Here is a 23,680-nt window from a genome sequence, read left to right as displayed (position 1 = left end):
AGAGCACGCCAGGCACTCCTGTCCTCCACCGCCTCCCGCAGTTTGGCCATACCCATGTCTGTAGCCTTGAGAACACTGTCCAACCATCTCGTCCTCTGTCGTCCCCTTCTCCTTGTGCCCTCCATCTTTCCCAGCATCAGGGTCTTTTCCAGGGAGTCCTCTCTTCTCATGAGGTGGCCAAAGTATTGGAGCCTCAGCTTCACAATCTGTCCCTCCAGTGAGCACTCAGGGCTGATTTCCTTAAGAATGGATACGTTTGATCTTCTTGCAGTCCATGGGACTCTCAAGAGTCTCCTTCAGCACCATAATTCAAAAGCATCAATTCTTCGGCGATCAGCCTTCTTTATGGTCCAGCTCTCACTTCCATACATCACTACTGGGAAAACCATGGCTTTAACTATGTGGACCTTTGTTGGTAAGGTGATGTCTCTGCTTTTTAAGATGCTGTCTAGGTTTGCCATCGCCTTTCTCCCAAGGAGCAGGCGTCTTTTAATTTCGTGACTGCTGTCACCATCTACAGTGATCATGGAGCCCAAGAAAGTAAAATCTCTCACTGCCTCCATTTCTTCCCCTTCTATTTGCCAGGAGGTGATGGGACCAGTGGCCATGATCTTCGTTTTTTTGATGTTGAGCTTCAGACCATATTTTGCGCTCTCCTCTTTCACCCTCATTAAAGGGTTCTTTAATTCCTCCTCACTTTCTGCCATCAAGGTTGTGTCATCTGCATATCTGAGGTTGTTGATGTTTCTTCCAGCAATCTTAATTCCGGCTTGGGAATCATCCAGCCCAGCCTTTCGCATGATGAATTCTGCATATAAGTTAAATAAGCAGGGGGACAATATACAGCCTTGCCGTACTCCTTTCCCAATTTTGAACCAATCAGTTGTTCCATATCCAGTTCTAACTGTAGCTCTTGTCCCACATAGAGATTTCTCAGGAGACAGATGAGGTGATCAGGCACTCCCATTTCTTTAAGAACTTGCCATAGTTTGCTGTGGTCGACAAAGTCAAAGGCTTTTGCATAGTCAATGATGCAGAAGTAGATGTCTTTCTGGAACTCTCTAGCTTTCTCCATAATCCAGCGCATGTTTGCAATTTGGTCTCTGGTTCCTCTGCCTCTTCTAAATCCAGCTTGCACTTCTGGGAGTTCTCGGTCCACATACTGCTTAAGCCTGCCTTGTAGAATTTATGTGGAAATGTAGAGAATGCAAATTGTGACTGGGAAAATGAGAAGCAGATTCTCAAGTAAGAGGATAATCTTTCTACCTCTCCGTAGAGGGGACCAACAGGTATGAGGGCTTTGATCTGTGCCCCCTGCCCTTGCTTCTCAGCATTCAGCAGGGAGAACACACCACGCCTCCCAAAACCCAAACTGAGGGGTCTCCCAAACTGGCAGTGGAATGTGGTCGAGCTTCCCTTCACCCCAGCCACTGCCATTCATCTTAAACCCAGGGCTGGCTCTGCCATTAGGCAAACTGAGGCAGCTGCTTCAGGTGGCAGAAACTGCCAAGGAGGCAGCCCCATGGGTGCCCTGCCTTCCCCACACCTGTGCTGCTGGTGCAGAAGTGGTAGCTGTATCGGTGCCAATTTTGGCAAAAAACACACATCCAAAAACGTGTGAGATCTTGCGAGCACACAAGATCGTTCACGATTTGGGTGAGATCAGCTGAGATCTCAGCCAAAATTGGCAAAGATGCCAGAACCACTTCTTTGCAGGTGGCAGAGGTGGCAGGGCAGGTGGAGGAACGGTGCAGGTGGCGGCAGTGGTGGTGGCAGCAGGGCAAGGCAGCACTTTTGCCTCAAGCAACTGTTTTGCCTCAAGCAATGAAATGGGACACACCGCCCTTGCTTAATCCATTTACCTGTCTGCACTACACACCCAGTGGAATGAGAAAGAACAGCCAGCTATACACACCCTTATTCAGTCCCTAGAAGACAGCTGGCAAAGCCTAAGGGTGAGCGGGTTTCTGTTTGATGCTCAACAGTTTAACAAGAACAACTACTAACTGTTAAGATATTCCATTCCACCTTAAGAGGAACAGGAATGACTGTTGTGTGTCACATGCCTGTTTACATTCCAGCACAGCTTGCTGGGAACTTCCGTTGTGTGTATAGCTTTTGCTTATGCTGCTTGCTTGGGCACAAAGGGGAGAAGTCATGTTTTCCCCTTTGTCCTGATGCTGAATAAACTGCCTGTAAATATGCTTTACACAGCCTCTATCTGCCCTTCTGTTGCGAAGAGTTTTTTTCTCTGCTGGCTTGCGTGCTCAGCTTCTGAGGGTTTCTGAAACTCGAGTCACAGTTACATGCTGATCCAAGGACCGGAGAATGCCCGGCTACCGGCCGGTGGGCTGGAGCCAGCTGGGGGCCTGCCCCCATTTCCTTGGACGTATCCCAACACTAACATGCTCCCTCTCTCCCCCCATTCCAATTAGGTCGCTGAAAACGAATGTTTGGGGAGTGGACTTGGGGTGGATTTTTGTATGGAAGGACTTGTGACTTTGGTTCTGGTACTGATCACAGCCCCATAAGCTGAGCAGATGTTTATAGGCATTGTGTTCCTTATCCCTTAAGCATGTGGTACCTTGGGTTAAGTACTTAATTCGTTCCGGAGGTCCGTTCATAATCTGAAACTGTTCTTAACCTGAAGCACCACTTTAGCTAATGGGGCCTCCCACTGCTGCTGAGCAATTTCTATTCTCATCCTGAAGCAAAGTTCTTAACCCGAGGTACTATTTCTGGGTTAGCGGAGTCTGTAACCTGAAGCATCTGTAACCTGACGTGCCTGTAACCCGAGGTACTACTGTACACACCCCACTGAGCATCTATTTTTGCACCAGTTAGAATTATCAGCAGTGTGAAACAGGTGGAGAAGGAAGGCCCTTCGAGGATTCCCTTCCAAAAGAAATAATAATAATAATAATAATAATAATAATAATAATAATAATAATAATATTTCTATCCCACCCTCCCCGGCCAAAGCCGGGCTCAGAGCGGCTAACAGCATACAAATAAGACAATGCATAAAAACAAGCGATCAGTAAATTAAGATACATCCCATAATTAATTCAAACAAATTAAAATTAAAACTGCACAAGTGGCAATTTTCAGGTTAAAATTGAAGGCGGTTACCAACTGTTTCCACTGATATTATAAGCACCTGTGAGTGGGCTGGGAACCTCCTTCGTGCTTGTTCTTATACAAGGAGAAAATGAGTCAGACTGAACCCTGACCAAATCCCACTCAGACCCACTTAAACAATCCCACTTGAAATGGCGATTAGCACAGCCCAGTCTGCACAGCCCACACTCCCTCCTCACAGAGATGCACCTCACACCTTCCTTGTATAGCTTCCTGCGAATGCTGAAGATGTACCTCTTTACCCTGGCTTTCAATACATGAGGCACATATTTTTGCTTTTCATAGAATCATAGAGTTTAGAGTTGGAAGGGACCATGTGGTCTATCCCCCTGAAATGCAGAAAACTTTTGCCCAATGTGGGGCTCGAACACACAACCTTGAGATTAAGAGGCTCATGCTCTCCCATCTGTGTAATTGCCAGTTGTTTCAAATTGTTTTTGATATTGTGTTTTAATGTTGTAGCCCACCCTGGGGTGAAGGGGTGGGTGATAAATAGATAGGAGAGGAAGGGCACTGCAAGAGAGAAGAAGGTTGAGTTGGGGGAAAACTTCCAGACCTTCTCCCATTGGGTCCATATGATTCTTGCTCTCCATCCCTCCCTTTAGGAGTACATCATGGTGGAGGGTAGGTAAGAAATCAAAATAATAAGTTATTATTATTATTATTAAGTTGTGGGTGAACATATCAGACGACACAGTGATTCTTCAAACAGCTCTTGTTTATTCACAGGCCAGAACAGAACTGAACTGAAGGGTTCAGCCAACCTGCTCATATAGAGCTCCACTACAAAGCAACAGTAACAACTTTCTGTAACTATCCAATCACTGAACATCACTTTCAATTCCTTATTTGCATATGTGGACCTGAGTGAAAACTATCTACAGTATCCCCCTGCTGGCCCAGGGTGAGAACTTCAGTACATAACTATTATTATTTTATAAATTTTCAATTAACAATTTCAACATAACAAATTAACAAAACAAGTCATCTTCATTATTTCCCCCCTTTCCCCCTCCCCCTCCCCAAAGAACCCCCTTCCTCTCCCAAGACTTCCTTCAGCTCCTCTCTCTGATTTCTCAACTCATGTTGTTCTCTGCATACTGTAAAATTGTATACATCCTTTTATTATCTATCTACTATATTAACCCTCAATAAATTTGTGTATGTTTATTCAAAACCTGCCAAGGAGTCCAGTTCTTTTTGTTGTCTTTTTAGATAATTTGTAAAAAGTTCCCATTCTTCTTTGAAGTCACAGTTGTATTATTATTATTATTATTATTATTATTATTATTATTATTATTCTGACTATGCTCTCATGTTCAAACCCAGCATATTTTGTTCACTGAATTGCAGAGCCTTTCAGAGAATAAACACACCTGCTTTCTTCCTTTCCCTTTGTTAATAATACAGCATTGAACAATGAGCTGGATGGTTTTCCTCCCCCCCAACTCCCCACCCCATGCTCATTTTTCACCAACTTTCCTTAGGCTGCAAAATGTGTGTTTGGAGATATTTATTCCTTCCTCACTGGATTAACTTGACTCAGAAATCAGAACAGAACTGGCTTGTCTTTAGCAGAAGGAATTAAAGCTAAACTTTAGAAAAGATTAGAAAGCTGGAAGGTTGAATATCTTCCTCAAAGGCTCGTCTGAAATTAAGGACTATCGCCTCGGAAGAATTAAGTCGTAGCTTGTGATCCTAAATCCACATAAAATGGAGAAATAAAACTAGCAATCACGTTTAAAGTGTTAGCCCATCTTTGGGGAATCGGCTATAAAGCAAATGCAGCCAATGAAGAATAGGATTTGCTTTTTATGTGTTTATTCCTCTCAGCTTTTTCAAATGTGCCCTCCATCACAATCAGGTTTGCCAGCTTCTGCTTTTAAAGATACTTTCAAATCCTGGTTGAGGTTTCATTACGCACAGAACCTGGCAGGTCAGGGGCAGACCCAACCAACCACACACACACACACACACACACACACACACACACACACGTGGTATACCAGGATCCTGGCCAAAATGTGACTTTTGTTGTTGTTTAGTCATTTAGTCGTGTCCGACTCTTCATGACCCCATGGACCAGAGCATGCCAGGCACTCCTGTCTTCCACTGCCTCCCACAGTTTGGTCAAACTCATGCTGGTAGCTTCGAGAACACTGTCCAACCATCTCGTCCTCTGTCGTCCCCTTCTCCTCGTGCCCTCAATCTTTCCCAACATCAGGGTCTTTTCCAGGGAGTCTTCTCTTCTCATGAGGTGGCCAAAATGTGACTAGGATACCTAAAATACTATCTCGCCCCCTATATACCCATGTAATCACTGCATTCTGCAGGAGATGGCCTCCCAGAGATACCATTTCAAGATGAGGCCAGAAGAACTGCCTATTGAGCCAAGCTCTTTGGCTAAGTTCATGGAGTACAGACCCTTATATAGTTTGGGACTAGTATGCTCAAAAAATTATCTCACCTCTTGTATACCCAACTGATCATGGTGTTCAAGAAAGAGGGTCTTGCAGATGCATTCCCATCAAGATGTATGATCTGTGTGATGTAGGAACTGGGTCATTAGTATGGCAGTGCCTATCTTTTGGAACTCCTTCAGTTAAATCAGCTGCCATCTCTGTTCTCTTTTTGGTACCTGTTGAAGGCTTCCCTTTTTCAGGATGCCTTTTAAGAGGAGGTTTTAAAAAGTAAAAATAAAAATCCCAGTCTGTATCTATATTAGACTTGCAGTTGTTTTGTACATATGTTTTTATTGTTGACGTTTATATTGCAAAATTGCTTTGGGGGAGTGAGGCACAAAATAAATACATGCATGCATAATTTCATTGACAGCCTTGTATGCTGCCTTTCCATAAAATGACACTCCAATTTTATAACGTAAGACCAACCAGGCCAATGGCCCATGTAGTCCAGCATCCTGTTCTCACAGCGGCCAACCAGATTGTCACAGTCCGGTCTACGGGCGATTGAAGTCCCAGCTGAGGACGTTGGGACCGGGGGCAAGATGGCAGCAGGAACCAGAGTCCAGAAGCCAGGAGTCTGAGGGTCAGGAAGCAGGGAGTCACGAAGTCAAGGGTCTGAGGGTTGAGAAACAAGTGGCCAAACGCAGCAAGGCAGGAAACGTGTTGCTGTGGCAAAGAGCCGAAGGGAAATGCTGACCTTATATCCCTCCCCAGCTCTTGTCACTAGGTGCAGTGAGTTACCAAGCGGCCTCACCTGTGCGGCCACGTCTTGCCTCTCCAGAACAAACTTAGGAAAGCCCCAGTCCTGCGAAGGCCTACTGGTCACAGGGTCTGGCTCCTGCATGCACTCCTGACAGAGATGCTCACAAGAAATCAGCAAGCTGGACATGAGTCCTCCTGTAGCTTTCAACAACTGGCATTCATAAGCATTGCTTCCTCTGGCTGGAGAGGCAGGGCATAGGCATCATGGAAAGCAGCCTTTGATCAGATCAGACCAAAGACCCATCTACTCTGGCATTCTTTTTCTTAACCATGGTAAGTCAGAGGGTTCATTCAGAGTAACCTTTCCTCTACTCTTTCCAGGCATGGTCTGTGCTTTAAAGCTCCCTGTCTGATCACATCCTTTTTTCTTTTTTCTCCCTGCCCCCACAAACTTTCCCCATGAAAACCTCCTCTTTAATGCTCAATTGGAGCAAATGGCAATCCATGGGAAGCCTGAATTGACATTTGTTCCAACTGAGTGCTAAAGAGCAGGTTTTCAGAGGGAAAGCTCTGGGGCAGGGGGCACACAGAGCGTGGAAAGAGTAGAGCAAAAAGTGGGTATGGATAAGCCCAGGTTCACCGAAAAGGTGCAAAGTTGTCAATTGCTGTTCAGAGGTACACAATGAATAAATGCCCAATCCCCTTTTAAAGTAATCTCAGCCAGTCTCCATCACCACGTTGCTTGGCAGAGAATTTCAGAATCCCTTTTGTCTTACCTGAGTGTGGTCCCCATCAATTTCATTGGGTGTTTTGCCTGAATAGGGAATGTAGACTTGAATACAGGGCACAGGGGAGAGGCACCTCACATACCCCTGCATACCTTGAATAATTTTATACACTTCTATCATGTCCACCCCCGGTACTGAATGAAAGCCAGAAGGCAGGGCAGTTGAGGTTGGCAGGGCTGTATTCCACAAGCCCCCCACCCATGCAAAATCAGTTCTAACTCATCGGCACTGATGGCCTTTTGAGCAACTCTCCACTGCACTTGATGTGTAGATTTTAATATTTGTAACCATGTGCCACATATGCAGCTGGCAGTTGTAATTTTTATGTTTCACCTTTGCCTCTGATAATTTGGCCATTGTATTACAGGTTATTATCCTTCACATTCATCTTTCCAATTGCCCTGTGCCAATTCAGTGTGAATGCTCCCGTTTTATTACAGTTATTGGTATTGCCTATTCTTCCTGGCATATAATTGTTTGTGGGAGGTTTGGACTTTCTCAACTCCCAGCTTTGTTTTTCACTAAGCCACCATACAGGGCTGATGGACTGCATTCAGTTTGATGGGTCACAAGTTGCATGGGCCAATTTTCCTCCCACTTTTCCCTCTGAACTCTCAGCCACAAAGGGACAAAGAGGTTTTTAAGTACTTAACTTTGATTGTCCCCATTAACATAGGAATTTTGTGACACCCTGAAGCTCCACCATAATTTGCATGATTGCGAAAATATAAATATAAATTGTTCTCAGTACAACTGTAGACAGTTCTCAAATGCCTTGGGGGTGCCTGAGAGGAATGCTGGAGGGAACACTATAAATGAAACACAAGGATTACGGTATGTCATTTGGTTATATTGTCCTTTTTAAAAAAAGTTAGCATCCAATGTATTGGTTTTATTGATGTCCAGTCCTGAAATTTCCTTTAAAAAAAATATAAACACACATCAAAATGCCATGACAAAAATGCTTACTATGTTAAGAATTATTTTAAAAAATTAAAGACATAAAATATTATTAGTCCTCCCCACCCCCCAAAAAAGAAGGAAGCTCACCTAAGGTTGGAGAGGGGTTTGAATTCAGTTTGCACTTTCCAGAACAAAATGCAGATTGAGAAATTCACACTTCTCTGAATTTTGCAACACAGTTCTCCATTCAAGTAATGTGCTTATTAAAGTGAAAACAGAGAGATAAAGTGCACATAAAAATGCATATATTGGTGAAAAATAACATACAAAATTGCATCACATTAGAGGGACTATAAATATTAGAGAGAACATACTTTGCAAAATGTGTATATTATTAAAAAATGCAGACAAAAATGTTTCTATAAGGAGACATTTGCACTAAAATTGTGTTGTGTTTCCAAGAGGAATCCTGGCTAAATTCAAGAAAAGTTACACAATGAGAACACCACACACACAAACCCCAAATCCTACAAATAAAATAAAAATATTTGTGTGGAACGTGGCATGACATCTTAAATACTTATCTATATTAATATGGGACTCCTAAAGTAAAACATTTTTTTCCAGGTTTATAATTGCAAGATGCATGTTAATTAGAGGTGACTGTTTTCTGAATTACAGCAACCAGTGTTCCGTGTCAATTAGTGCAATTAGGTTGAATTAAGCGGTCTGTAATTGCTCCTCCGAATTTTGCTTGCACATTATTTTAATGGAAAAGTTAGATGTGCTGCTAACCACTAATTGTCAAGCTTGGGATCAAAAGGGGGGGGGGAGTGCTAAAAGAACTTAGGGTAACTAAAACAGCAGCAGCAGCAGCAATGCCAAAAGGTCTGTTCCACTGTCCTCAACATGCAGCTCTAAAAAGCGATCTGAACATGAGCGGATGCATCCAGCTTCTGAAGTTTCCTTTGGAGGACTGAAGGTTTTGGATGGTATTGTAATATTTTAGAAGTGTTTTATTCTTTGCAAATGAAAACTATCGCGAAGAGGAGGCAGCACAGACAATGCATAGATAGCACAAACCCACTGGTGGAGGAAGGGGGGTGCAGTGGGTGCGGTCTGCCCTGGGTGTCATCCAGTGACATTAGGGTGACATTGCCGCCCCTCCCCCTGGGATGCTCGTCAAGGGCGGTGCCCCCCTGGGACACTTGCCCTGCCCCCGAAGGTGGCTAGCCCCGCCCACGGGTGCACAGCAGCTAGCTCCGCCTCTGGATAAACCTTCATAGGCATGGGAAAACCATACAGCAGATTTCTGCTTGTAATGTAGAACTGAGCCTTTGCAACCAGATGGCTGAATAAAGAGACAGGCTGGGCTGAACCAGGACCACTTTATTTTAAGGATAAAACCCTTTACCAAACACCTGCAGAGGCGAAACACTATTGGCAAAGGAGCAAACCTGATCCTAAACAAGCTACAGCCTCTAGGGCAGGGATCAGCAACCTTTTTCAGCTGTGGGCCAGTCCCCTGTCCCTCAGACCATGTGGGGGGCCAGACTATATTTTGAAAAAAACAACGGACAAATTCCTATGCCCCCAAAATAACCCAGAGATGCATTTTAAATAAAAGCACACATTCTACTCATATAAAAACATGCTGATTCCTGGACCGTCCATGGGCCGGATTGAGAAGGTGATTGGGCCACATCTGGCCCCCGGGCCTTAGGTTGCCTACCCCTGCTCTAGGGTGATCAAAACCCCTACCTGCAGAAACTGGAGACACAGCTGCATTACCTTTAACTGGAGGTGTGTGTGTAAAGAAACTTTTAACTTTGATGGTATTCAAAGAGTTGAAAATGATCTGGACTAGCAAAGAGATGGCACACAGGCTGTGAACCTGATACACACACATACTAAAGTAACTTCTTTTTAATAATATTAATTTGGGGAAAAATATTTATACACTAGCCATTTCTCCAAATACCACTCCATTTTAAGGAGCTAGCTGGCCTTATAATTGGCTTGCCATGTAATTAGCAATACCTCAGTCCACGCTTTCTATTCTATGGATCAAACATGGAATGCTTGTAAATAAGGCACTGAATGTGTCTCCATCGTGCAGCCTTCAAAGGTGACTAATAGGGAGGCTCCCAACTTCACAACAATAGATGCAATAGATGCTCTATTGAGGTTCTCAAGTACATTTGCTTGACATTCATGCTTTACGCCTTTAAATTTCTTTTTTTTATTGCATCGTTAGAACTTGCATAGATCACCTTACTTTTAAAGAGCGCTGGTTCTGGTGCCTTGAAAAAAAGACATTGGTTCCTCTTTTTTCAACTATTGTTTATATGAAAGCATCAAATCTCTCCTGCCCCCTCCTCCTTGCATATTATGTTAAGGAGGGAAGGAGAATATGACATTCTATCACGAACACATGGACTCACAAAAATAGCCTCGCACTCCCTGATCAGAGACAATTAATATCATATTTGTGTGAAGAGCAAATTTTAATATACATCGTTGTCTGGGGGAATATATTGATAACCTTTAAGTGTGCCTTTGTAGAAGTCTGTATTTTGTAAAATTTACATATGCAAATAGCTATCCCGCTTGAACTTTATTTTAATAATTTGAAGTTGCCTGTATCCCACTGAGCCCAGGATAGAGTTTTTCTTATCCCTTTCCCCTTTTAATATGGCTGGAATATTATTTACAAGTTCCAGATAATATTTAAGGTATTATCAGCAGGAGGGGTTTTGTTATCAAGAGTTAATTAAGAGTTGCCACCAAATTCCATTCAAAATTCATGCAGGGGCGCTTGTTTGTGTGGAACATTGGAAGTGAAATCCAAAAAGAATATTGGTTTGTGTGTGCTAGGCCCTAAATTCCTAGATGCCTAAGGACTTCTGCTGTCCATTCACTGGGTCTGTAAAACTCTATCCACCTAAATTGCTACTCATCCATATTCTTTCCATTGATAGTTTTGATGTCTCCCTTAAGAAATATTACATAAAGGAGAGGTATGGTACCTATTAGATTTTATGAGCGTAAAAATTACTTTTCTGTGATGGTACTTAGATTACCTTCCCCAAGTAAGTTGGCTAGCTGCATGCGAAATAGCAGTGGTCTCCTGTTTGGCCAAAGAAGTGTCATTTATGTCCAAATAAATTACACTGGTATTGTTTCATTAAAAAAGCAAGCATACACATTTATATTATTGATTTGTTTCTTGGACAGCTGGTGGAAACAGTGATACTCCAGCATGAATTCAGATCTCTTGCTATGTAAACTTGCTTCCTTCCATTCTTTTTCCACCTCCCTAATCACTCCAAAGTGATGGGTTACTGTGCAACTAGTTCACATATAGAGTAGATGTGAGTTTAAAACATGTTCCTGCATTGTACCCCTTCATACTGAGGGTGTGTGTGTAATATAATTCAATGTGTTCATATATGTAAATAAACTAAGTCCCTATATATAGAAAATGGGCAAGGTAGAAAGAAGGTTAGGCCTAACCTCTCTTGCAGGGAGGGATTTTATTAAATAGAGGGCCATTCAATCATGAATCCCCATTAGTAGCTCACTTATTTCATGTTGCCCTTGTGTGATATGCGCCACCATGAGATTCCCCTGCCCATATGACCACTGGAGAGATCCATTAGGATGGAGGGCACCATGAGCTGGGCCTTCTTTGAGGTACACCCACTTTTCTGGAGCTCTATTCTAATTCAGTGTTATGTACTAAGCTTGGATCCTAGAACAATAGGCAAGTAGGATCCTAGAATGCAACAAATGATTGGCTTGCAGGAAAAGACTAATCAGGCTCCAAGAGGAAGTTAATCAGCCTATTAGGCTGGTAGGATCGTAGAATGCAACAACTGATTGGCCTGCAGGAAAAGACCAATCAGGCTCCAGGAGGGAAGCAGAATCAGCCAATCAGATGGGACTCATTGTGTAAATAATGTGATAAAATTGCTCCCCAAGCCTGAGGTTTGGGGGCAATTCTGTCACTGTTTTACAAGATGCAATAAAGAGCATGAAATCACTACAGGACTCCGAGTATATTTCATTCACATATAGAATCATAGAATTGTAGAGTTGGAGGGGACTCCAAGGACTATCTAGTCCAACCCCCTGCAATGCAGGAATCTCAACTAAAGCATTCATGACAGATGGGCATCCAGTCTCTGCTTAAAACCCTCCAAGGAAGGAGAGTGTACCACCTCCTGAGGGAGTCCATTGCACTGCTCTCCAGAGCAACAGAAAACAAGCAGGTTCCATCTTTCATGGGGCAGCCATTGAGATATTTGAAGATGTCTATAATATCTCCTCTCAGTCTTCTCTTTTCCAGCTAAACATGCCCAACTCCCTCAACTGTTCCTTGTCAGGCTTGATTTCTGGGCCATTGATCATCTTGGTTGCCTTCCTCTGAACATGTTAAATTGTGCCCCCCAGAATTGGACACAGTATTTCAGGTGTGGTCTGACCATAGCAGAATATGGTGGTACTATTACTTTTTTCTTTTTCTTTTTCTTTTTCTTTTTCTTTTTCTTTTTCTTTTTCTTTTTCTTTTTCTTTTTCTTTTTCTTTTTCTTTTTCTTTTTCTTTGGCTGCTGCATCACAATGTTGACTCACTTTAAGCCTGTGCTCTACTAAGACCCCTAGTGCCTTTTCACACATACAGCCCTGGCATTGCCAGCTTATGAGGTTTCTAAGGACCCATTTTGTTTCATACCACCTTTTCCCCAAAAAAGATATTCAGTATGGGCTGTTGGTTTGACTTGGGGCTGAAATAGTTTAAACTATTGCAATTGATTTTTACCATTAAAATGCTAGTTCAGTGTTTTTATCCTTGTTTTGTTGGTGTTGTTTTGCTTTCTCTGCTGCTGTTTTAATATTATTCTGGCCAATGGTGCCAGGAATATTCAAAGGGCAGGATGGAAGAGAGGCTCAGTGGGAAAGTCACCCACCTCCTACAAAGATGCAGATATCTGATAGGTCCCTCCTTTCTGTGGTTACTCCTCCTTCTTGGTCATGCCTGCATCTCCTTCCTTCCTGATGCCCCACTCTCTGAGAGTCCCTGGTAGCTCTGGGCCACTCAACCAGACCTGTAGCAATCTGGAGCTGTCACAGAGTGACTCAAGTAAGACTCAGATCCCTCTGAATGGACTTCATTTTGCTCCTGATTCAGATCGTGACTGAATCCAGTGCTCAGTCCTAATGAAGAATCCTAAAAAGTAGAGCAAAGAAGTTGCCCATCCGCAGTCAGCACGTGGACAGCAGACTGAGCAGGCACACAGCTCACCTGATCACAGACTTACTGTATTTCTATTTAAAATATATTATTTATTTCTAAATTTGCACCTACCTGCATCAATTGGCACATGCAAATTTTATGCAAATCTGACTTAGTTTTGTCCTCCTGTTGTAGATTATATTTCCTCCCCCCCCCCTTTCTTTTGGCAATGTTTTAACCAACCTCTGGAAGATTACCGAAACATTGCAAATGGCCATTATGCCGTCAGAATGGAAATCCTTTCACATACAGTGGTACCTCGGGTTACAGACGCTTCAGGTTGCAGACGCTTCAGGTTACAGACGCTTCAAATTACAGACTCTGCTAACCCAGAAATAGTACCTCGGGTTAAGAACTTTGCTTCAGGATGAGAACAGAAATTGTGCTCCGGCGGTGCGGTAGCAGCAGGAGGCCCCATTAGCTAAAGTGGTACCTCAGGTCAAGAACGGTTTCAGGTTAAGAACGGAGCTCCAGAACGAATTAAGTTCTTAACCCAAGGTACCACTGTACATAGTGCTCTGCTCTTTTTTTATGGTGGGAAATGCCTTGTGTATGCATCAGGATTCTTCTCCCCACATGCAAGGGCACCTTTGCATATGGTGAATTTCTCAAGTGCATCAGAAACACTGTGTGTCCTGTACGAGTCACTTTGAACCTAAGAGAGTGGATGGCATATACAGTTAACTAATCAAATGGATATATTAAGCTTAGTCCCATCCATGCTCACTATCAACTCTCTCTTTCATACTCTCACAAGCAGCACCTCCAGTTCCTCTTTCCAAAAGCCTGTTGTATATTATGCAGAAAATTACCCCGGGAATCTGTCCATGAATTACCATCCCTCTGCTCGTTGCCTGAGAGAGCACTAAAACAGGATTCATCCAATTCCTCCAGGTTCCATCTCAATATCCTCTCTAGTTTATGTCCCTACATAACTTATCCCCAAAGAAGCCCTTAAGTATGAACTGTTATAGATTTCCATGCTCAAAGGCAGCACGTCTCTGAATACCAGAGGCCAAGGACAAACAGCAGGGGAAAGTTGTTGCTTTCACATCCAGCTTATGGAGTTCCCCAGGGCAGGTCTCTGACAACTGCAGAAACAGGATGCTAGAATAGATATGGGGAGTGAAACCAACAGTCCTGGGGCATCTCCATATAGCCTGCAGCACCCCCTCCTCACCCCTCACACCACACCTCTCCACTCACCCCATTGCAATTTGTTTTTTTTTGGGGGGGTCCTTCTACGTGGGTGGCACTGTGGGTTAAGCCACTGAGCCTGGGGCTTGCCGATCAGAAGGTCGGCCATTCAAATCCCCTCGATGGGGTCAGCTCCCATTGCTCAGTCCCCCTCCTGTCAACCTAGCAGTTCAAAAGCATGTCAAAGTGCAAGTAGATAAATAGGTACCGCTCCGACGGGAAGGTAAACGGCGTTTCCGTGCGCTGCTCTGGTTCGCCAGAAGCGGCTTAGTCATGCTGGCCACATGACCCGGAAGCTGTACGCCGGCTCCCTCGGCCAATAAAGCAAGATGAGCGCCGCAACCCCAGAGTCGGTCATGACTGGACCTAATGGTCAGGGGTCCCTTTACCCTTTACCTTTTACCTTCTATTGTTACCAATGGAAGTCTGTTTCCAGTCTAATTGTGGTGAGTGTGGGGCTTTGGGTTAGGGTCATAGGTTGGGAAGAAAGCAACGATCCTCCCACACTTGTGTTTTCTTGGGATGTTTGCTTCCTTCTCTGGTAATTAAGCTGGACGCAAGCAACATTTTTTCAAGTCTAATTGTTGGGTACATTTATGAGAGTGTGAATTTACATCACTGTGTATGCAATGGAGGATGTTCCATTGGAGCTACTGGGGCACTGTTCCACCAACTTCAGTGTGATCTGTCAGCCCCAGAGGTGCCACCTTGGGGGTCATTGAGAGGAGGTCTTGCCTAGTGCTACCAGCTTCAGTGGCCAAGGCTCCTCCTCTCTCCCACTCAGGAAAAGTCTGCCTTTCATGCTGTGCTTGGTCCGGCAGTTCAGCCTCCTCTGCCCCTTCAATATTGGGGGGCCTGAGCCCCCTGCTAAAGAATATTGAGGGGGCTGACAACACCTCTGTCCCCTAGAGTTGGTGTGTCTGGTCTTGCTTGCCTCCTTCCCTAAAACCTGTCTAGTGGATGGCACTGCCTGTCAGTTTTCCCCTCCCTAATCTTAGTGTTTCCCCTGTAGAACTCAGAAGGGAAGTTAGAATTAGTTGGCTCTGCCACTCATTGGTTCTGCCTTAATTTACTGATGGACTCTTTGCTTTGTGCCCCACCAGCCCAAATGGGCACCAGGCACCACAGCATGCATGCATGTAAGAAGAAGAGAGAGTTTTGGATTTGATATCCCGCTTTATCAGTATCCAAAGGAGTCTCAAAGCGGCTAACATTCTCCTTTCCCTTTCTCCCCCACAACAAACACTCTGTGAGGTGAGTGGGGCTGAGAGACTTCAAAGAAGTATGACTAGCCCAAGATCACCCAGCAGCTGCATGTGGAGGAGTGGAGACGTGAACCCAATTCACCAGATTATGAGTCTACCGCTCTTAACCACTTCACCACAATGTTTTGCATGTGTTTTTGTGGTGGGCATATCCATTTTGCTCTTGACCCCCCAGAGGTCTGGTCATGCTGTGGTGGAAAAAAAGGTTCCCCAGCTCTGGACTAGATGAACATTGAACAAGTACATACTTACTTGCTTATGTACTCAGTGCTACCATCACAGTTGCATAATTCTTCCACCTTCTTTCCCTCTCTCGATCTTTTCTGATTACATTTCCCCCCTTTGTTCTTTAATTTGATCTTCAGCAAATAAATGCAAATCAACAATGGCAATTTTGACTTCACACATTGGCCAAAGGGTGAACTTCAATTATCCAGAATGTAATTTCACCAAGCTGGTATTAACTCAGCTTTATTTTCTTAATGCTATTAATCCATTGTAATAAAAAATGTTGATATGGGGAGATGTGCAGGGTTGGAGTCTTTCCCCACCACCCCTGTTTCTGGTAGCTTTATTATTTTGGAGGACTAATTGCTTAATTACTTCAATGGGCTATAAAGAGCTGAGCGGATGTGCTTCTCCATCTGTTTTGTTGTTCTTGTTGTTGATTTATTAAAACAGCGCCATCCAAAGAGGAGGTAAAGCTAAAGAACAAATTGCATCTAGTTTAGTAAGCTACTGTTATGTTCTAGGTTTGGACAAGAGCCACTGGAGGCAAGGCAGCAAAGCAGGTCTGTTGTTTCAGGACCACAGAGAGCTCCTAGTGAGCAACTTGCTCCAACAAGTTGCTACCACTCTCTCATAACAATAGAACCCCTGGACAGCCAATGAAACTTAATGTTGGAATATTCAAGACAGACAAAGGAAAGAACTTCTTCACACCCTGCAATGTTAAATGGATAAATCAGGGTGACCCAACATTTCATACCAAGTGGGCTGCAAAAGTACTTTGGCACAGAACCCACAGGCCGCACACTGCCTTGTTGCGGTGGGCAGGGGAGCAAAGCCAAAATTTAAGCTCCCCCACCCAAGCGCTTGTGGTGCCCTCACACAGCTGGATAAGTGAGACACTGGGCTTTGAGAAGGAGGTACAAGGCTCTGGCAAGGTCCTAGACTCCTCCCATCTCCTTCCCAAAACTGGGAAAGCACTAACTAGACTTTGGGATGGAGGCATGACCCTAGGACCCAGCCAAAGCCCTCACATCTCCTTTCCAAAGTCCAGTGCTTCATGTACCCAACTTTTGAAAGGCAACATGAACTCTGGGTAGGGGGTGTCAAATGCTGCTGAGGGCATGCTCTGCCAGAACTGCCCCAAGGGAGACCATGTCATTGGCACCAGTTACCAGCTCCATTGGGGCCCACCCTGAGTTCACTGGCATTCACTCCTTTGAATCTGTTCCCAGGTGATTGTTGAAAGTGGTGGTGGGTTCTTGAAAACAAAACACCATTCATGATGGGCAAAGCCACCAACCATAGTGTTAGGATGGAGACGTTTTTTAAACAACAACAAAGTTCAAGCCAAATGACTTATTCAATCTTCCCCCAAACACATTTAATGTGCAGGCAGCACGTTACTGTATATTAATTATTCATCCCCTTGTACTTCATTATTTTTACTGCTCTAAGCCAGGTTTATTTAGGCATTACTAATAAAGGATTGCTGATACTGAATATGGTAAATTCAGGGCTATTTCAATTAATCAAGAGTCAACAAACTTAATTAGTTCATGTGTTATCTAAAGCTGGGGAATGCATTCATATTTATGGAGGATTCGCTCCCCATGTTCTATCATGCTCCCATAATCTATGGTTTGTAGCAACCTGCATGCATCTATGCTGGGATGTGGAGTGGGTGGGGGAGAACAATGGCCAAGGTCAGTTATTTATTACTAATAAAGGAATATACTTATCTTAACTGCAGCAATGGCAAGTCCAACATGTACAATAATTGTAGGAACATTGGATAGTGGGGAGGGAAGCTGACAAACCACAATTCGTGGTTTAGGGCAACAATGGCAAACCTGCAGCCATAATTTGACCACAGTTGTCCCCTCTTCCCATTGAAGATTGGTCAGCTGAAATCTGTGAATTTTGTCTAAACAGGACCACCTTTCGGTGGGGAAATGTTCACATTCTCCTGATTTGAATCCTCCCAACCCCCCCCCCCACCACTCTGAATTTAAAGTCCTTCACATGAGTGAATTGGGGGTATCTCAAGAATGGAGCTATTATCCTATGCACACATTGTGCTATTTTTATCTGGCCTGTGAGATATTCTTTCTAAATGTGTATTCTGAAACAATATTAAGGGAGTGGATTCAGTAACAGAAATGGGCTTCCTATTTAAATTTTGCTGTGTCCCAATTACCCAAACTGGCATTAAAGTGTGTCTCACTGAACAATGGATATAAGTGAAAGAATCCTCTTGGCTTCCTCATTGTGACATTTCTTGAGGGGATAGCCTTGTAAATGAGGAAAATTAACACCAGGGCAGGAGAAAAGGAAAATCTCTTAGACTGTTAAATCTTATTCAGACACCCATGTGCATTTATACATATCCTTTGGCTATTTTAAAGGAAGACATGGTTTACTTAAAAGGAGCTCTGTTTGAAACTTTAAAATGTTGCTAAAGATTGAAAGAAGAGAATTTGAAATTTGGGGGGCAGGGCAGGGCTTCAGAAGTCGTGTTAATGTTTTATTTCACATGTTTATATTTTAATGTTTGAGTGGCTTAGCATTATTGGGTAGCATTCAACTAAGCCAGCCTCAGAGCAGACCCATTGAAATCAATGGAGTTATGTTAGTCATGGCTATTTTAGGTGTGTTGAGTTCAATAGGCCTATCTGTGCATACTCAATTGAATGCCAACCATGTGTATCTTAATTATAGTTGTTTACATTTTACTTTTTCATAGCTGCAAAACCTGTCCTGACATTAAACACTCTTCTTTTCTTTTACCTCTCCCTCTACCTCTCCCTTCCTCTTCCTCCTCTTCTTCTTCCCTGATCCAAGAATATATTTGCAGGTGGTTCCTCCTCTGCTTGAATAACCTCACTTGATGATGACTCTGAAACTCTTGCCAGGCTCACTGCCTCTTCTGATCCTGTGCCTCCTGGGGAAATAAAGTGGGAGGAGTCTGAGATGAACCCAGGCAGCTGGTGTGTGGATGAGCAGTCTCTATATCAGCTGCATGGACCATGGTTCGTGCATGGAGAAAGTCCCAGATTCAATCCTGGCATCTCCAGGTAGGGCTTAGAGAGAACCGTGTCTGAAACCCTAGAGATGTCAGTCAGTTTGGACAACACTGAGCTAGATTGTCCAGTGGCCTGACTCAGTATAAGGCAGCTTCCTGTGTTCCAAGTTATCTGGTTTCTCAGAGTTGCTGGCAGTGTGAACATCTCCTGTGTCCTGCTCCCTGAGCTTCTCATCTGAGGAGACCTCAGTCTCAAGGGCTTGGTGGAATACTGCCACTCTCATGCCACAGAAGTATTTAAGCAGTGACTGCATGTATATTTGTTTTTGCTGCCTTTTAACCTCTTATTATTTCCTCTCCTCCCATCCTTTTATTTTTGTATGTACCTCACTCTCCTTGTCTTTTCTTTTGATTGCAAGCCTGCAGACAGGATTTGTTCATTTAAACCTTAATTACTGCACCGCAGTGCTTAGCAGCTGAGCTGCTTTTAAAACAATAAAGGTGAATATTATCTTGGTGGTGCCTGAGTGGGTGTGTTCTGCCCAGTGGGGTTGAGGCTGAGGATCATTTCCATACCTTGTACAGTGCAAGAGCTACTAGTGTGCCACAATAAAGAGCCCTTGGTTGGTGAAACCTACTCTGAGCTTGACACAAGCATCCTCACAAAAGGTTACCTGCCACATCTCTGAGTGATTCTTGGGAAGATGCATGACATGGCACCATTGGCAGGAGAGACACACCTGCTCTCAGAAGTGGCTAGCAAAGGCCACTGCTTCTTCATGAACCACTGCTGTGAGTTTGCCTTCCCCAAGAATAATACCAAGGAAAGTGACTTAGGCAGAAAGCCATTGTGGAGAAGGACAGTAGATCATTGGTAGAGCATGCACTCACAAAATTCTGGGATTTCAAACATTGCTTTCAGGGACATGGAACCCGCCAATGGGCCTCACCATCAGAGAGCCCCACTGGAATTGGCTGCAGTAGGGAGTTTCCTGTTGGGCACTCCCTGCTACAGGTTTATGACCCATGGATTACCCCAAACCAAAGTCCATATTGTGATATTGGCTTCATAATTTGACCTGGCAATATATCCCAAATCATGATATGTGTTAGGGCTGGGTGATAGATTGTCCAAAACCGGTTTCAAGTCCATATCATGATGTTGATCTCAAAAATTTTGACACGGCAATATATTGAGAATCATAATGTGTGCGTGCGCGCAGGCGCGCTATGCAAAAATCACAATGTGGGGAAAACCGTGAAGCCAACCAATGCCTCTACATAGCTCCACCCTTATTTCAGACATTGTGATATATCTGTATATCATGATGTTTAGCTGGTGATATATCACAATGTTGAAAACCAGATATCATCCTGCCTACCCTGGATCTAGTAGTCACCAGGCCATGAAGTCAGATACTATGGGGCACCAGCTTAGGAGCTGGGTCAGGCTCAGGGTTGACTGCTGGAGACAGAGATGCCATTGCACTTAAGGCTTTTGGACAGAAGCCCCCAGGGAAAACTTAAAGACCACTGGGGCCTATAGAGTTAGAGCGTGGATCTCAACAGGCACCTTCCTCTGAGCCTGAAAAACCAGCAGCACCTCACTGGGCATCACCAGTCTGGAAGTGCAGGGAGAGCAGTAGGAGGGAGGCTATGGAACGAAGGACGAGTACCTACCTTAAGTTCAGAGGGTTGTCCCTTTAAGATTCTGAAGTGGTGGGTGGAGCCTGGAAGCGGTTTCCTGGAGGCATAAAAGGACTCAGCAAGGCCAGCCCAACACATTTTGCCACCTGAGGCAAAGGCCAAATAGCACACACTTTTATTTAAGGGGACATTTTGTAAGCAGCCCTCAAAAGTTCATATCTGTCATTCATTATATGCCACAGAAACTTCCTAACTGTGGCATAAAAGACACCTTGGGTGCTAAAAGTTGCAGAATATATTTTATATCAGACTCTGGGTTTATCAATAATGCGGAGCTATATATCATCTCAATCGTTTGCATTCACATTTAGATGAAAGAATATTTGGCAGGCAAAAATCTGTTTCCTAGTTCATATTTATATCTTCAGCATTTGGGAAAATCATTAAAATAATGATCTCCCAATGCCTTTGTGCAGTGATTTGATATATATAGATAGAGATGAATCTGGATATACATACAGCTCATTCCCCTTAATTTTCCAATCTGTATTCATGGCATGTTCCCCCCATCAAACAGTTTGTTTTCCAATGAGTAAACTTTTCAAATCTTTCAATAATCCTCAGGGATGTTTTCCTTTCAGTATTTTCACGAGCCATTTGATTAAGTTCTTGCCTGCTATTTTATTTTTCATCTTCTCCAACAGCTTCAGAAAAGAAAAACTGTGTGTGTGCGTGCACACACACACACACATGCCCAGACATATATGATGGAATTATATTAGGAAATAATAAAAGCGATTATCTTAATCTTCCCAAATATTCTGATTTTGTATTCATTTCCTGCATTATTGCACTCTGAAATGCTATAAATGTGCAAATAGTGATTTTATAGCATTTCTAGAGGTCTGCTGCTGCAAAGAGAATATATATACACACACACATACTAATATTGAAAATGGGAATAATAATACTAATACTATTAAGGCATTCAAATTGTGTTTCTCATTTACAGATCTTAATACAGGAAAGTAAACATTAGCTTTCCTAGTTCGGGAGATTGCCCTTTATAAAACAGGGCAGAAAAATCTTTATTGGCTGGAATAAAAGCTAAATGGTCTTACACAGTATGATTTTTGACAGGGGCATTGGGTGGGGGGGAGTTTCATTGTTTTTAAAAAGAGTAATCATTGGCCCATTTAACTATGGAGATATAGCTCACATCCATAACATGCATTTAAATTATACAATTCCCCCAATAATCCTGAGAGCTGTAGTTGACCCCTGACAGAACTACAGTTCTAAACACCCTTGAGAAACTGCAGATCCCAGGAACTGGGCGGAGCTATGTGCTTTAAATGTGTGGTGCAGATGTGACCATAAGCAGTACTTTTTTTCTTTTAAAAAAGTGTTTAGGGGTACTCTCATTTTCCTACTCATATTGAAATACTGCCCCTCAATGAGGCCAAACGTAGATTCACAAAATGTTTAGGGGTATGCGTACCCCTGTGTACCCCCCAGAAAAAAAGCACTGACTTAAGATAAAACATGAATATGAATGGTGTTCCTTCCAAGTACTCATTAAGAAGAGGTGTGGAGAATGAATGAAAAGTCACTGCGATAACGACGAAGAAGAAGAAGAAGAAGAAGAAGAAGAAGAAGAAGAAGAAGAAGAAGAGTAGTAGTAGTAGTAGTAGTAGTAGTAGTTTGGACTTGATAGCCCGCCTTTCACTCCCCTTAAGGAGTCTCAAAGCAGCTAACAATCTCCTTTCCTTTCCTCCCCCACAACAAAACCCTGTGAGGTGAGTGGGGCTGAGAGACTTCAGAGAAGTGTGACTAGCCCAAGGTCACCCAGCAGCTGCATGTGGAGGAGCGGAGATGCGAACCCAGTTCACCAGATTATGAGTCCACCGTTCTTAACCACTACACCACACTGGCTCCCATTATGTGAGAAGAACCACACATAAATTTATTGGGACTTTGCAGCAATTGTCCATCAGTACCCTCAATTTGGAGTTGAGCCATTAAATCATCATGCCTCCAGTTCTCAACTTGGAGACTTGTTCCAGAAAGACACCATGGTTGATGGCATTGAAAGTCACCTTGAGGTTTAGAATAATGAGCAGGGTTCCTGTGTTTCTTTATTTCAATCATTTATAAACCACCTACCATTCAAAAAATGTTAAAGTGGTTCCAACCAACCAAAATACAAGATCATTCAAATCAATACAATGAACAACAGTCAATAGATACAGGAGCACCCAAGGCCAACAAAATGCTGCAAAACAAACTAATGGGCCCTAAAAGTTTGAGTAATTACTGTCAGTATGTTTCCAAAAATCAACCAAAGCACATCATTATTTGTGTTTATTTAAATATCTGAGGAGAGGTTGTTCCATGGGGTGGAAGCCTCAACAGAAAAGGCCCTCCTCCTGATCTTCTCAAGACAGGGATCTCTAGACCAGTGTTTCCCAAACTTGGGTCTCCAGCTGTTTTCGGACTACAATTTCCATCATCCCTGACCACTGGTCTTGCTAGTCAGGGCTGATGGGAGTTGTAGTCCAAAAGCAGCTGGAGACCAAAGTTTGGGAAACACTACTCTACACTGTGGTATAACCAGGAAGGTCTCACTTGCTTAGCTCGGTGATCAGGTGCTCATTTAAGTAGTCTGCTCCTAAGTTTAGTGTTTTATGCTTAATCAGGAAAACCTTAAACCTGACCTTGAAGTAAATTGGCATCCTGTGCAGTTTTAGAAGTGGTGCTATACCAGGGGTGAGGAACACTTTTTTTTCAACCTGACAGCACCATTCCCTTCCAGCCAACCTTCCAGGAGCCGCATGTCATTGGTGGACAGGGCCAGAGGCAAAAGCCAAAATTGGAAAGGATGCGAATTTGACTTTTTGCACAGTAGACTAGTTTCTCCACACTCACACAATTCTACCTTTCATCTTGGCAAATGAAAAGATCATCAGAGCTTCAAAGGCACTTTGCAACCAAACAGAACAGGGCTGATGACGTAGCTTGTG

The sequence above is a fragment of the Podarcis filfolensis genome (assembly GCF_964270895.1).
Source record: "Podarcis filfolensis genome assembly, chromosome: 9".
Classification (NCBI taxonomy): domain Eukaryota; kingdom Metazoa; phylum Chordata; class Lepidosauria; order Squamata; family Lacertidae; genus Podarcis; species Podarcis filfolensis.
Note: the sequence above shows the minus strand (reverse complement) of the source record.